Source organism: Protopterus annectens, chromosome 3.part1, assembly GCF_019279795.1.
Source record: "Protopterus annectens isolate FY-2018-M chromosome 3.part1, PAN1.0, whole genome shotgun sequence".
NCBI classification, from domain to species: Eukaryota; Metazoa; Chordata; order Ceratodontiformes; family Protopteridae; genus Protopterus; species Protopterus annectens.
Window position 1 is genome coordinate 120,634,377 of NC_056732.1, and position 16,068 is coordinate 120,650,444.

Below are 16,068 nucleotides of genomic sequence, written 5' to 3' on the forward strand. Positions count from 1 at the left end.
GTATTGAATTCTGATGGCTGTAGGAAGGACTGCAAATAAGGGTTAAAGAAAATGTGGAAGGGGTACTGAATTCTTAAGGCTATAGGAAGGACTACAAGTAAGGGTTAAAGAAAATATGGAGGGGGTACTGAATTCTAAAGACTATATGAAGGACTACAAGGAAGGGTTAAAGAAAATATGGAGTACTAACAGGAGCAACAGACATATTTTTCAGAAAGGATTGCAGATACATGGAAAAGCCTTTATGAAAAAAAAACATGGAACAGGCATGAACCACTTCTAGTGGAAGGGTATTTTAAATAAAAGGGATGCTGGTTAACAGAGAACTGCATCTTTTCTATTGGGTAGATAAATTGGCATACAGGATGGGCTAATCATTCCTCATCTGCAAAAAAAATATTTTTCTGTTTTTTTGCTATGTATGCAATATATAATTTTTTCTAAATGAAGTACTAGCTGCTTGACATATGAAAATGATCTATGACCCAGATATCCTAGATTCGATTAAAGCCCCAGGCGTAGAAGAAGCAGACACAGAATGAGAGATGAATGATGGGACAGTGCCTGCTCACCTCTCAGTCAGCATATTGTTAGTGTTTAGGTCAGCTAGGCAGCTAGTGAATGACAATAATGTTCAAATTGTTAACTATATGTACATCTACATCTGTAAAAACTGTATTAATGCCTAATTATTCTGCTGCATTTATACCTAATTATTCAGCTGCTTTTGCTGTGCATTAAGATTCTGCAACAACTTTTATGTCTTAATCTTATGTATGTTACTGGTGCCCATTGGGCCTGTGTTGTGGCTGAAAATGGTTTGTCTAACAGCCTACTTACCCCAGTAATCAAAACTAATTAAATAATACAGATATCTAAAGGTGTTAGTGGCTGTTTTGACTAAATCGCATTTCATTGGAATACAGTTGACAAAAACTAATTTCACTGAATCATGATTGACTAAAAACTGTAAAGAAAAATTACTCACTTTGTCTTTTTTGTCTTTTCTCAGCTCTTGTGAGGCAGTGGAGTTAATATATTCGTATATAATAAAATGCACCATAAAAGGGGGGGGGGGGCAGGGTAGCTCCCCCAATGCAAAAAACATTTTTAACCTATGTTTGCTCTAATGAAATGTGTTTGTGAACCAGCACTGATTGATTTTGTGTGTTTTTATTTTATTTTCACTGTTGTGCAACTGTGGAGTTAGTATATGTAGTTAATGAAGAGAGGTGGGATGGGAGATTACATTAAAACATTTTTAAGGTCTGTTTGGTGTAATAAAATGATGCTTGTATAATGCATGTTTGTAAGTAAAATGCACGTATGTACACACACATATTTTATACTGGTCATACATATTTGAAAGTTACTGTGCTTACCATGTTTGTAATGTAGTATATTTGCTGTGTACTCAGTTGTATCTATGTATACCTTTGTTGACAGTAAAATAGTGTAGATCTATTTAATCTTTGTGGCTAGTGTCTGATAGATGTCCCTTCCACCTCACTCTAAAGGATACCACTGCAGTTTTAGCATACACTACACAACTGCACTCAGACAAGGAAAATAACTTGTCTTGTAAGCTACCTGTCTGAAGAAACATGTTTAGTTTCAGTAAAGGTATTTCTTTGAGGAGACTGAACTAAGTACCCTCAAGCAGCATTTCATCCTGCATCCTGCTCTCCCTATCTTTCTTTGAAATTGTAACCCTTCACGTTCCCAGTGACTAAGTTGTGTAGCCAGACTGTCTCCCCCTTATAATTTCTAGTCAGTGCAGTCCCATCCTTTGGAACATCTAATATATTGCTGCCTCTAATCCCCTCACTATCTTTACACCCCATCACCCTTTTGAGGAAAGGTTCCAGCGCTAAATACGGTATTCCAAGTGGGTCCACAGTAATCATGGCATAGGATTATCATGACCTCTACACCTCTATTCTGTTATTTTCTTTATACTTCTCAACATTCAGTTGGATTTAGCTACTGCTGTTTTACATTACTGCTGTGATTCATACTTTCTAGACCCAGTACCCTAGGCGAATTTTCTGTCTGATGTCCCAAGCTTATATTATGCCCATGGATCATATTTTCCTAGGTGTGGTATCATGCATTTATCCGAAACAAGCAGAATTTGAGCTGCTATATGTTTTACCAGGTTGTTAGTTTGCTGAAGTTGTTGTTGTTGTTTCTTTCTGCTTATCCCGGTTAGGGGTTGCCACAGCGGAACTCCGGTCTGCTAATGTTTGGTTGTGGATTTTTACGTGCAGAGTTACCAGCCCTGACACGCAACCTTCAACGAAGGCACGCCCATTCATGCATGCCTCCACACAGAAGACGCTCTAACTGAGAATCGAACGGAACAACGTCTTGCTGTGAGGCGACAACGCTACTGCAGCACCACTACTACGGGTCCCTCCAATAAATATCCTGTCCTCAACACTGTTCCATTTTTGCATTACCAGCAAAGAGATCTGTCTGTTGTCCACATCATTGTGATGCCACATATGTATGTTTGTGTGTGTGTGTGTGTGTGTGTGTGTGTGTGTATGTATGTATATATATATATATATATATATATATATATATATATATATATATATATATATATATATATATATATATAAATATATATATATACACACACACATACATACATAGATACGCATGTATATAGGCGATATTTTATTTGAGGGCCCCACCAGATGCGCAGTAGCAAGCCCCGCCCAAAACCCACCCCCGTTATATGTCATTCATGAATATGCATTCCCTCCGCATGTACCATCGGATGTCAAAAAAAGAAAACAAGCGCACTGACATGTAATATAACAATAAATAAAATTAATATAGTCTGTTCCTTCAGCTTCTAGGGTACAGCAGAAAATCTCAGGGTTTTCCCTACGTGCTTTGTCCTCTATTTTTTTTAAACATCCCAAAAATACCCAAAAAGACCACTCCAGGTGGCTTTATCTTTACTCTCCACCCTAGCTCTCCTCGCTTTCTCATCTATTTATCTATAACTTAAACAATGTAAGCAATGTATTGGCCACTGAAAACAACATTAGCAAGTGATCTTCTGCAGCCCATTTTATGGAAAACAACGAGTACTGTCCCAATGTGTGTATCACACTCCACCTTTCAAATGTTTCATGAAAGCTAAGTCGGTGAAGACTGCAGATGTGAACCAAAGCATTCAACAGCCACACACCTTACTAGCCGACCTTATTGAAAGGACCATTAAAAGTTTATTGACACAAAATAAAAACAAGTGCTTTTGGTTGCACTAATATACAGGTCTGAAAACAGAGACAACTACTACACCCCACTTAATGACATGAAAAATAAAAATAGTGTAATCACAACATAATGACATTCCTTAGAGTTATATACTTTTGACTTCAGAAAATGTATGTACTCTTTTTTACAAACTTTCCTCATGCATGATTCTAGCATTTAAAAATGGTTATAACCCAAGCACAGCAACTATTACCACTCAGCCAACCTGAACACCATGAAGGTGAGCAATATGTGGTGGATTATAATCACAACATAATGACATTCCTTAGAATTAAATACTTTTGACTTCAGAAAATGTATGTACTCTTTTTTTTTTTTTTACCAACTTTCCTCATGCGTGACTCTATCATTTAAAAAGTGTCCCTGACGTGGTTCGTCTGAAACAAACAATTTTGGTTCCATCTTAGAGTCTGATGCTGAGAGTGACAAAGCAAATTTCATGCGCGATTACTTGAAGGCTGATTACATATGCAGACCGGGTTGTCTCTTGATCCGTGACACGCCCACTTCTGCGCCAAACAAAATGGTGAGGCCCTCAAGTAAAATATCGCCTGTATATATATATATATATATATATATATATATATATATAAATATATATACATACACACACACACACACGTGTGTGTGTGCATGTGTGTATATATATATATATATATATATATATGTGTGTGTGTGTGTGTATGCGCGTAAAGTAGGACTGAATTTAGAAAACACCCTTGAGGGACACACTAGTTATTTTTCTCTTCTCTTATAGCACTTCTCCTTGGTAACACCCTGTGTCATTCCTGTCTCTGTTCATTTGCATAGTGTGATCCCCCCAATTCCTTTTGTTTCAGTTTCTTTATGAGTTTCTGAGTGTAAAGGCCTTATAAAAGTTGAAGTAAGTCATGTCCACTACCCACCTTTATCACAACATAGAATCAGATCAGGTTAGTGTGGCAGGACATCTTGGCCATAAATCCTTGTCAAGGTTTGTCTTGTAAGTCACCTGTCTGTAGTCCTTGAGCAGTTTTGTTTACATGTATTACCTTTATCTGCCTCCAATCCCTTAGTGGTTTTCCCTCACTCAGAGATCTGTTAAATGCCTCCTTAACAGGATCCAGTAAGTCTCCAGCTATGTTTAATTAGCCTGAGTGGTATACAGTCAGAATTCTAATTCATACAATCACATGTGGTATCAACCAAAAGAACAGCAACACCAGGTAAAAGTATAAGAACTGTTTACTGTTAATACAAGTTGAGCACTTTCATTCCTACCAAACATCATGACAATAAATAATCTAAGTCACTATTTCATGCATCGTATAAATTGGTAAAGCCACCTACAAATTAAACTTCCTTGTTAAAACCAACCAATAAAACAATGTCAGATTTCAAAAGGTCCATGAATACCAAGTTATCCTAGAACTTTTAAAGGGACAGACAGCGTAAAATACATATCAAACTTCCAGTTGCTTTAATATTGCACCGATGTAACATGCATCATTTAACCCAGGGGGACATGTAACATTCAACAACAGTTGCCACTTTAGTTCTTTTTTGTCTATTGCTTGAACAGCAAATATAACCCCTTGGATCATTCACCACCTGTTCAATGATGGTAAATTTGAAAGAATGCATAGGAAATCAATGGGTCTGTATAGGGCATTAGTGTTCTTACATCTCCCAAGATCTAACAGATGTTCATAAATTTTATCTTTTAGTTTCCTAGAGGTTTTGCCCACATAAAAAGCTTGGCATGTGTTACAACATGCAATATAGACAACAAGCATTTTGGTAGGAGACCAGGCCACAGTTAAAAGTGGTACATATATTATCAAAGAACATTTCTCTTGTGAGTCAAAACAAATTGTCTTTTGAGATTTTACATTGTTTTATTGGATGGTTTTAACAAGGCAATGGGTTGCTAAATGGCTTACTGATAGAACCCACACTGTAAAAGTAGCCGACTCCAAATCCAGCTCCAGACAAGTGACAAGTGGAGTACCTCAGGGTTCAGTCCTGGGGCCGCTCTTGTTTGGCATCTACTTCTCTGAAGTACAGGTCAACACTAAGGGACTCTGGCTAACAAAGTTTGCAGATGACTGCAAACTGGGAGCCATTATTGAATCCCCAAATGATGTGGATACTCTACAAAAGGGCCTTACAGAAACAGATGCTTGGTGCCAGAGCCATGGGCTCAAGCTCAATGCCAAGAAATGTATTGCTATCCCCTTTGGCAAAAAACATGTATCCATGAATTACCATATAGGTGGCAGTACACTAAACACAGAAAGTGTGATAAGAGACTTAGGGACACAGGTGGACAGTGGTCTCACCTTCGATAACCACATCGCCACAACAATCAGGAAATCCTTCTATGTGGCACACCTCATCACGAAGGGCTTTTCATCCAGAAAAAAGGAGGTCATTGTCCCACTGTACTCATCCCTCATTAGACCCATTATAGAATACAACGCCACATTTGGTATGTACCTCTCAAGACATCTGCAACAACTGGAAAGGCCTCAGAAATACCTCACTAAAAGAATCACAGGCCTAAAGCAGATGCCCAACGCTGACCGCCTTAAAAAACTCCAGCTATACTCTGTCACATATTGTCTACTCAGAGGCGATCTCTGCTTAACATACAAGGCCATGTCAAACCCAGAGCTGTTGGACATGCTACAATTAAAGAAATCCGAATCCCTCAGAGCTACACGCTCCAGGGATCTAAACCTTGTCATCACAATAAACAAAACATGCTGGAGGGATAGGTTCCTGACCCAGAGACTCCCCAGACTCTGGAATAGATTGCCCATACATGTCAAGCAGAGTGCCTCTTTGGACCTCTTCAAGAGGAACCTTGACGATTGGATGGGAGAAAGGAAATTCACCCCAGGGATCACGTCAGTCGCCCTGCTAGACAGGGGTCCAGGAAAGTAAATAATGTGGGAAGAAATAGCCAGGGAATTGTTATGGCTAGGCTTGTATAGGCCCTAGGGCTGATAGCCTAGTACCAACCTATGAACCTATGAATTGGTAGGTGATTTTACCAATTTATATTATGCATGAAACAGTGCTTTAGATTATTTGTCTGTTGAAATCCCTATGGTAGGAATGAAAGCACTCAACTTGTATTAACAATAAACAGTTCTTACTTTTACTTGGTGCTACTGTTTTTTTGGCTGATACCACTCAGGATTGTATGAATTAGCAGTTTGTGGTTATCCAGAGTGTTGCCTTCTGTTTACCAGTTTGGTATATAGTCAGGACCTGCACTGTCGTTTTATTTAATGCTCCTTTTCCTATTCCCCTTGTAATTTCCCCATCTGTCCATTAGCTCTTCGTCCTCTTCTCCTTTCAAGTTGGGATTCTCATTTGTTTCTTCATGAGTACCGAGAAGTAGTTTATTATCCCAGACTGTTCCTTGCCTTTCTTCTCTGGTTCCTCAATTTCTTTTCATAATTTTCTCATTTCCTTAAAATATGCTGACAGCCTTTTTAAGTATGTAAAGTTCTTTTGCTTTCCTATTTTTCATGTTTGATTTTGTTTTCCTTACTGCTGAAGCTGCCCTTTTTCATTCAACTCTGCACCTCTCCTTAAAACTATCCCTCACTATCTTTCTGGTGCTTAAATGCCCTGTCTTTTTCCCTAAGCATTGTTTGTACTGCCATTTAAAATAAATGTGACTTATTTATTCTTCTGTCCTTTCAGGATATCTCATTTATTTCACAAAAAAAAATATTGATCCATTTCTCCCCTTCTGCTGTCCCAGATGTGTGTCTCATTTGTCTATTTTTCCTCTGTAGATAATATATCTTTGCTTCATTTTTTGTTTTCCACTCATTTCTAGCCCCTGTTTGAACCATGTTATTGAATGGTTATTAATAAAAAGGGTCTTCACTTTTCAGTTCTTCTGTGTCTCTGTCCTCACATAGTACCAAGTCAGGTATTTTCCCTCTTCCAGTTCCTTCCTCCAAATTTTGCATGAATCCTTCTGATGAAATACTTTTAAAATTTTATGCATGCTCTCTTTCTGCCTTATACAGGGACACTAATCTGGATATGCTAAGCTTGGGCTACCATTATCACCAGTTCCAAACCATTTCCTTAATTATGTCATTGTCTTACCTAAAATTATATGTTGCTGTAAAATTACTTCTAGGTTACCACCTGCCCCTGTTTATGCAGGATAGTACAAAACCCATTTTATTAAAACACAAAGTTTAAGCATTTTTGTTCATTTCTCTTCAGGACTTCATCAGAATTTTTTCAGTCCAATAATTTATTCCTGTGTAAACAAGAATCAAAGTCTACAGCATGTAAATACTGTCCCATAGTGCATCTATCTAACAACTCCATTGTTTGACAGCTTTGCAAACAGCTTGCTCTATTTGTTGGGAGTGTGTGGAATTAAAAAAAAATTCTGATGAAGTCTTGAAGATAAATTGATAAAAGTACTTACTTTGTGGTTTAATGACATGGTTTCTGCTTTTGACTGTCTGGTGTGTGCATTGATACAAGGTTTTGGTTATAATAGAACATGCATTCTACAGTGTCTTTATTTTTGGTCATACAGAATAGTCCCTATTTGGGCAGTTGTGCCCTGCAAAAAAAAAAAAAAAAGACAAATTTCTTGAGATTTTTCAGACAAAAAAGTTTTGTACATTTCCAGTAAAAGCTGCATACACTTGTAACATTAAAGTTTTTCAGACAAAAAATATGAAAGGACTCAAATTCTCTAGGAGTGAACTTTTATTATGACATAAAAAAGTGAGGTGCAGGTCCTATGCACTGGTTGTGAGCATGGTTTGATTTGCAAAATTTCATGTTTCCATAAAAAAATGTCCCACTCTGTGCATTTGAAAAGGTGGCAACCCAAAATATTGTAGCAGTACTGAGTTTTCTTTTATTCGTCACAAATTCTTATAGCCAGATATTAATTTTAATTAGTTCTACTCCACCTTAGTTGATTTTAATTAGTTATACCCTGCCTCTCTGTCTCTTTTTCATCCTCTTTCAGCATATGACACTCACACCCTTCTTTTAGATACAGAGCCACTTATCCTTCCCGTTTTCATCTCCTTCCTTTTAGATTGTAAGTATGTGAATCACCATTTCCCACCTTCTCATGTCATTTATCAAGTTTCTGTAATTTCTTCCACATCTGCTTCTTCTAAGATTATTGCATGTATCTCTGCCAATTCCTCCAGGTTCCTTACACTGCTTACTAAAACCATCTGCCCATCTCTTTATCACACACCATGCAACCCTGTTTCTTCAGCTTACCCCTTTCTTTCTGTCATCCTGCTTGTCTTACTGCCTCTTTATCCACATTTGTATGTTCATCCTATTTCTCTTGTTCATTTCATTGTAGTTTAAAGGCACCAATGCCTTAATGAACCTTTCAAACTTCTCTTTCAATTCTTCTCTGCCCTGAGAGCTGAAATAAAGACTGGCTTGCTGAGTAGCTCCTCATCCTTCCCAGCTTCCCACTAATATGTGCCATCTGTCTTCCCTATGTTAATATGTGCCATCTGTCCCCCCTACATCCTCAACCATCAGCTATACTGACTAATTCTTTCCTTTCTTTCACTATTGACCATTTATACAGGCAACACCTCAAAGGAGGTGCCATGCTGCATGTCTCACTATATTTTATGTATTTATTTTATTTCTCCTTTGGTAACCAGGAAAGTCCAAATGACTCAATGGCCTATTTTCAGTGGAGGCCTGGCGACAAAAGCAATGCAACTGAGTCAAATACTTTAAAATATTTAATCTTTTGCAGGACTTTTCGCCCTTTGAATATAATCACTTATCAACTATTGTTTACAGCGAGCTGGAAAGAAACACCCTACAAAACGCATAGAAAACACATTTTACAATAGCTGAGAAGTAAATTATATACAAGGAGAGAAAATCCCCACAATAGATGAAACACAAACAGGTTGAGATAGTTTTTCAGAATATTACTAGAATAAACTATGATCAAAAATACAACGTGAACTGCAAATAGCAAAGTACTTTGCAAAAGTAGAAAGTCTATGTCAAGTAAATGAATGCATACTTTTCATTGAGTCATAGATTTTTACTAGGCTAGAAACCTGGGGGGGGGGTGTTCTAAGCATAGCCAAGTTTAACAAAAAGAATAATGATGTCCTGTATACAAATAGGACATTGAGGGTCCAGCATTTGTAAGTTACCTCTGTCCATAAGGGACATGGGTGTCAGGCCCAATGCAAATTTCCTATTCCCCATCCACTGGTCTAGGTTGCTCTTAAATTGGGTAATAGATGAACACAGCTTCACATGGATGGGAAGTCTGTTCTGTAGGAGGGGCGGTCTCTGGGGCACATATCTGTCTCTCTAGTATTTTCAAAATATTTCAAAACATTGACTATATTTCTAATAATACATGAAGGTGAAAAATAGTAGTAAATTTGCCAAAATAGACAGAGTAATAGAATGAGATGATAATAAGCAAAGAGCAGGAGGGAAAATTAAAGACGTGGTGAGAAAGTTTATTATTAGAGAGATGAGAATGTTATGGAAGGACATTAGAAGGGAAAATAAATAGTAGAAAGTGTCAGCTGAAGAGGTGGAAGAGCATACTTTAGTAGTGTGGTATCATTAAAGTGAGGGCTTCTTTTGGTGTTAGGCCATTAGTACCTGCTAAGATATGACTGTGTTAGAGAATTTTAATAGAGAGAAAGGCATAATTATAATGAGAGTCATGCATCTGTTTTGAGGGTGGTTCAGGTGCAGGTCAAGGTGTAATCAGAATATTTTTTTTTCAGATTGTTCTTGAAATTAGAAAGACTGCTAGTATATTTAAGAGATAAGTGGACAGAGTACCAGGAGTGGGATACATAGCTGGAATTGAGAGAATTTTCTGCTGACTGATTTAGTTTGTAGGTAGTGAGGAGCATTTTGTTTTCAGATCAAAGTGGCCTAGAAGGGGGTGAATGTGAATGTATAAGTCTAGTAGGGCTTTGCTTTGTTCTAGATCTTATGGCTAGCTCTCTGTTTTTCTTTGCTGCTGCATTTGACTAATCATTTGGACTAATTGTTGATGTCCACATGGAGCAGTAGGTATAGGTCCACCCTGCCTGTTATGACAGCCCTCCTCACCATTTCACTAGCCCTGGCTAGTATCAAATCTGTAGCCATCACCAGATCAGCTAGACTGCCCCCCACCCCCCACCCCATTATTCTTCTGGTGACAGTCTCTTGCTATCATTAGTCTTTCTACCTTTTCTAGACTTTCCCCATCCATGGTTACTCCAGCATGACTTTTTCTTCACCCCACTCTGACTGATCCTCTTTTCCACTTTAGTCTGGTACCACTGCCCCAGTTATTTGTTTACACATTCTATATTGTTGCTGTCACTGTCCTGATGCCCTTTCCATTAACATCCTGCTGATTTTGTCACATTTTACTCCTTCCTTTGTTTAAATATTATTCTTTCCTGCTTATATCCTCCAGTCTGCAGCTTTCACCCACCACTTTGTCTTTTGCCTGTTCCACCTTTATCCCCTCCTTTCCATTCTAAACTAATTCCCCTTTCACCATCTAATTAATCACAGGTCCCCCTTCCATGGATCCTCACCTGTGTTCCATGTTTTCCCTTTCCATAACTTTCCTCCTCTCTTCGGAGGTAACAGTCCATCCTTCTTCCCTTACCACGGCCTGTGTCCCTCCTTCATACCTTATCTCTTTCCTCCTCTCTGCTGCTATCTTCTCCAGTTCACAAACCTGTTGCTGCAAACCTCCTAGTCTCAGAACATACAGTGCTCTCCATCTGTCAGAATTCTGATCCACATTTTCCACACCTGACCCACCTCTTCAATCTGACTTTCATCCATTCTACTTTCCATCCATCTGCATCCTTCCGGCCACCTCCATCAGTCTCACTTTCTGATACTCCACCTTTATCCATTTCACTCTTTCTTCCTGTATTCCGCATGCTTATCTATCCCACTCTTTCTTCATTTTAATGTGCCTCTATTGTCCTTTTCTTCATCCTATGTTCTTTCCTTGTTCAACTCTTCTTTTATTATAAGGTATCATCATTTATTTTTTCCTTGTACCTCCCCACTTTGCCAATCATTGCAATTCCAAGTTACTTAGAAGTAGCTGGAACTTTTTTGTGGCAGTCTGTACTTGGGAATACTTGTCTGCACTATATGTAGTGCTGGAAAGTGCTCTCAATCTGTTAGACATTCCTAACAGTTAAAAAACAGAGTTTGGAAAACCAAGTCAACTAGCCTGAGTGAAAAAGCACTACATAAAAACAGACTTTGTATTTTACCTATGGACTGTTTAGACCCTTTCTATGCCATCTGTAGCCCTGGGGTTGCCTGTCTCATCCTTGAGGTATAACATATCGCCTGCCCATGCTTCTGTAGGTGGCCACTGTAACATTCAAAAATGCACAATCTCCTAGATCTTCCTAGCAATTAAAATGGTGTTTATTTCTGTAAGGCACCCCTAAACTTGAAATGGCTATCTGCTCTTCCAATATATCCATACAGACCTAAGGTTCTCTGTATAATAATATTTATCTGGGCATCACTGAAAGTTTCAATGCGCAAAAATCAATAACATTTAAGGCAAGACTATCATGAAACCAAAAATGAAATCTGCATGGAGGCTATCCCTTAAATCGTAATATAAAATGTTCCTCTTCACATTCCCTAACTTTTAATAATTATTTAAGGTCATAGTGTTTCACAACTAACAACATATCTCAAAACTGTCATTTTGTTAATTTCAGTATTAGGTTTCGTCAGACTTTTTGTGATTAATGTAATCAATGGCATCACTTGCTTCCTTATTAAATACTTTTGCAAGCATTGTATACTTGGTTGCCATACAGTTAATACCACAAAAATAACAATATTCCTTGTCTTTCTGTTTGCAGGTGCCGTGTAATCTGCAACCATCATTCCTTCAACAAGTTTCATCATTAGTACAAGATGCTTTTGTTTTATGTCACCTTTTTTATGCAACATGGAGCCTGCATTATGCAGAAAAAAAGTACAGAAAAACGAAACAAAATACTTAACATTTAATATACTGTGCTTTCTCTGAAAGCTTACTTCCTGACAGTTGTGATACAGTGGAATCATATTGTTTGTAGCTGTTGATGTGAACTTTAAAGTGGTGCTTTATAATTATGCTCAAACCTTAACAGAAAACACCAAAGTTATATCTTTTTTTAAAATAAATATATGGTCATTTTGATGTATAACTGGCATTTTCCATTGTACAGCCTCTTTATAAAAAAATCAGTCAGAAAGGGTACTTTCTGGTATGACATTGCAAGCTAATAGCCACGTTTGAACTACAGTTTGTTGGGTCTATGTTTACTCGTCGAACAGCACATTCATCAAATGGCTGTTCATCAAACACTAAACATGGAACCTAACTTTAATCAAAAAGCCAAATCTTCATAAGACTATACATCGAACAATGATAGTTGGCCAACATCAAGGAAGCCGAATGGAGCAGCAGAGCACTTATCGGTAACTTGGGTATAAGGAAACTTGCCTTTTCCCCACTGTAGTGTGATCTGGAAATTGGTATATATAATTAGCGGGGGTGTGGGGGCAATGACCCCCACTGCACCCAAATGCTGGGGGCTTTGCCATCTCATGCTGAATTACTCCACAGTTGCACTACAGTGGGAGAAATCAAAAAAAAACACTGGAGTACACCCTTAGCTTGCACAAAATTAATGCATCTGGCTTCTAAAAAACACAGTTAAAAGAAATTGCATAAAAGCTGCTCACCAGAGAATGCATTGGTAAAATGAATGTTAACTTGTTCATGCACAAACCTGCACTGATTTGAGCTGTCAGTGTATGAAATATGCACTCAGCTGATAATCATCTCTGATTTACTACTTCATGAGAACTACACGTTTGAAATACATCTACCAACTCTGCATACAGAATTTGCAGATTATAGCATTCTAAGTGGTAATGACTGAAACAGGAAGCAAAATAAGACAGCTCACATTTTTGAAGTACTTTGCAAAGCAGAAATTTACATGCAGTGTATGACTTATTCTATGTTCACTTCTTAAAATGTTATAACTACTTAAAACTCAGAACTGGGAACTGGTCAGCTGCTGCCGTGCAGAGCTTGCTTCTCCAATGTGGTTCCTAAGGTAAGATGCTTTTGTGTGGATTCTGCATGTTTTCACTTTGTCTGCATGGGTTTCTCCAAGTGCTACAGATTTTTCCAACATCCTTAATATATGCTGTAGGTGATGTAGTGATCCTCCAAACTGCCCATTCTGTGTGTGTGTCTCTATCCCACAATGGACTGGCATCTCATCCAGTATTAGTTTTATGTGCTGTGCCCACTGAGTCCTGGGATGCATTTCAGCCCTTTGTGACCCTGAGTAGGATAAAGCAAGTACTGGAAAACGAATGAAGAGGGAACAAAACAACTCTGAACTGGCATTCTGGTAGATTGATGTCCGTGCCTGGTACGTCTGCTTCACCACGAAACTTTAAGAAACTTCTTCAGCCTCCAGGTGCTGTGCTGCATGCACCAATCTGAGAGAGGAGAATCAGCTCACCATTTTAAATGAATCTGTATGTCTGTCTGGTTGCTATATTTAACTTAAACTCATGGAGTGTGAGTATAACCAAACACCAAGCCAAGTACTAAAACACTGTTTTCTATTTCTTTACAATAAATTCACTGGTTTCTAAAAACAAAGGATCATTTATAAACATTTGTTGTGCCATCCATATTTATGTTCATTAGAAAATGAACCAAATAAAACCTGGCTATCTTTTATTCATATGTTTACTTTTAGATGCAATATGTCTGTTGTGCTGGAATACAGAAAAGGACATTTTAATGGTATTGGGCTTATGAGTACATCTGTATGCTAGAGATGAAATCTCTTGTACAAGTATGACAGAATCATGCAGTTCAACTGCACTACTGTTATTGGAGGAATCTGTAAACTGCAGAGACCCCTTCTGTTATGCTGCTTGTCAGACCAGAATGAGATTTACAATATTTCATTAAACAAAGTGGATGCCCCACAATTACTACAACCAGGATTTTTAGTTCTTAGTTTAACAAACTAACACCACATTAAGACTAAAGCAAAGGAAAATTTAAATTAATCCAGGGTTTCCTACTTTACTAGTCCTGTGCCAATGTGCTTGAAATTACTTTCATGGGTTAATTTTTCAAGGTGTTTTTGTTCTGAATGGATTTGTTCCATGTTTCATCATTGGTAATGCAGCTTGTGGAATTGCTTTTGTTCTGAGAAAGAATAGAACAGAAATAAGTGCATTTCTGTTTTTCTCCAAGTTACTGTCATCTCAGAGTTAACATATAAAATAAAAGGAGTATGGGGGGGCTTGCTCCTTGCAGAAAAAAATATTTTTAGTTATACTGTGCTTGTCTTAATATTTGAATATTTATTTTTCCCTTCCTTTGATGCTGCCCTGTGTTAGTTCGTCATGTTTCTTTTTCATTGGTTTGTTTCATGAGAGTTGCTTATGTATTAAAAGGTATGGTTGATTTTTAAGTAAATATTGATATGCACTCGCACTTAAAACAAAAATAACAAAAGATGCCACTGCCAGCTGATATAACAGTCCAAGCTTTAATTAAACACTAAGCACTTTCACCCAATCATATCCTGGGCTTCCTCAGAGTGTATTACTTCCATTAGTCAGCCCATTTAAATACGAATTCAAAACTGCTTCAGGAAGGCAACAGGATGACCCCAAAACATACTTCAGAAAAAATGTTTTATTAGACCATATTATTTTTTCTGAAGTACGTTTTGTGGTCATCCTGTTGCCTTCCTGAAACAGTTTTGAATTACATATATTTGGGTTATTATTTCCTCTTTTTTGTGGCTGTTTCCATTTAAATACTAATGAATCACATGATTTCACGGTTCAGCATGAAAATTAAAAATACACATACAAAAATCCTTTATAAGTCTTAAAATATTAAAATATTCAAGTAAAACATAAAAATAAACAATGGAAAACTGCTAGTTGTATATATTAAACTATCTGTTAAAATATATACAATAGGAAATCTTTATGCAATTCATAGTTGCAGTACCTTTAATTTCAAAACACTAGTCACAGTGCAACTGTCATTAATGACTGGCTTGATAGTAGCATTTAGTCTAAGCTGCCATTCCAACTCTAGTCTCTCAACATTAATTTTTACATCACCTCCTCTCTGAGAAGGAATGACACAATCAATAATAGCAAATATAAATTTCCTAAAGTTTTCACAACTTAAATTGCGCATATATAAGGCATTTTTTGTCTTCTTATTTTTTATGTTCCTTATATGTTCGGCTATTCTTTCCTTTAACTTTCTTGTAGTCTTACCTACATAGAAACCTGAACATGAGGTGAATGTTGCAATGTAAACCACTGTTTAGTATTACAATCGCAATGCCCCGGGCATGAAATACATCGGCCATATCCTTCTACCACTACATATGGTCCTTCATTTATGTACTTACATACTCTACACATGTTACATTTTGTCATCTTAGAATGATAGTTTTGACTCTTTGTTACTATAGTCTTTTCAAGAAACCCTTTTAGGTTGCACCCCCTACTGTAAGTGATTTTCGGGGATTCACCCAAAATTTGTTTCAAACTCTCATCAAAAAACAAATCTCAATATCTGTTCAACATTTCTCTAAAATTTTCTGTCTTGTGGTTGTATGGAAGTATTAACTTTCTTTCATTTTTCACTGTATTTTTGTCATT

General features: G+C 37.4%; 1 long non-coding RNA gene across 1 annotated transcript in view; it reads left to right on the plus strand.

Moving 5' to 3' along the window:
• LOC122798026 overlaps positions 1-14,020 on the plus strand; it is a 173,227-nt gene extending 159,207 nt beyond the window's left edge. The window contains exon 3 of the long non-coding RNA XR_006364204.1: positions 12,210-14,020. This is a non-coding gene — a long non-coding RNA (uncharacterized LOC122798026). The remainder of the gene's footprint in view (positions 1-12,209) is intronic.
• The last annotated feature ends 2,048 nt before the right edge of the window (positions 14,021-16,068 follow it).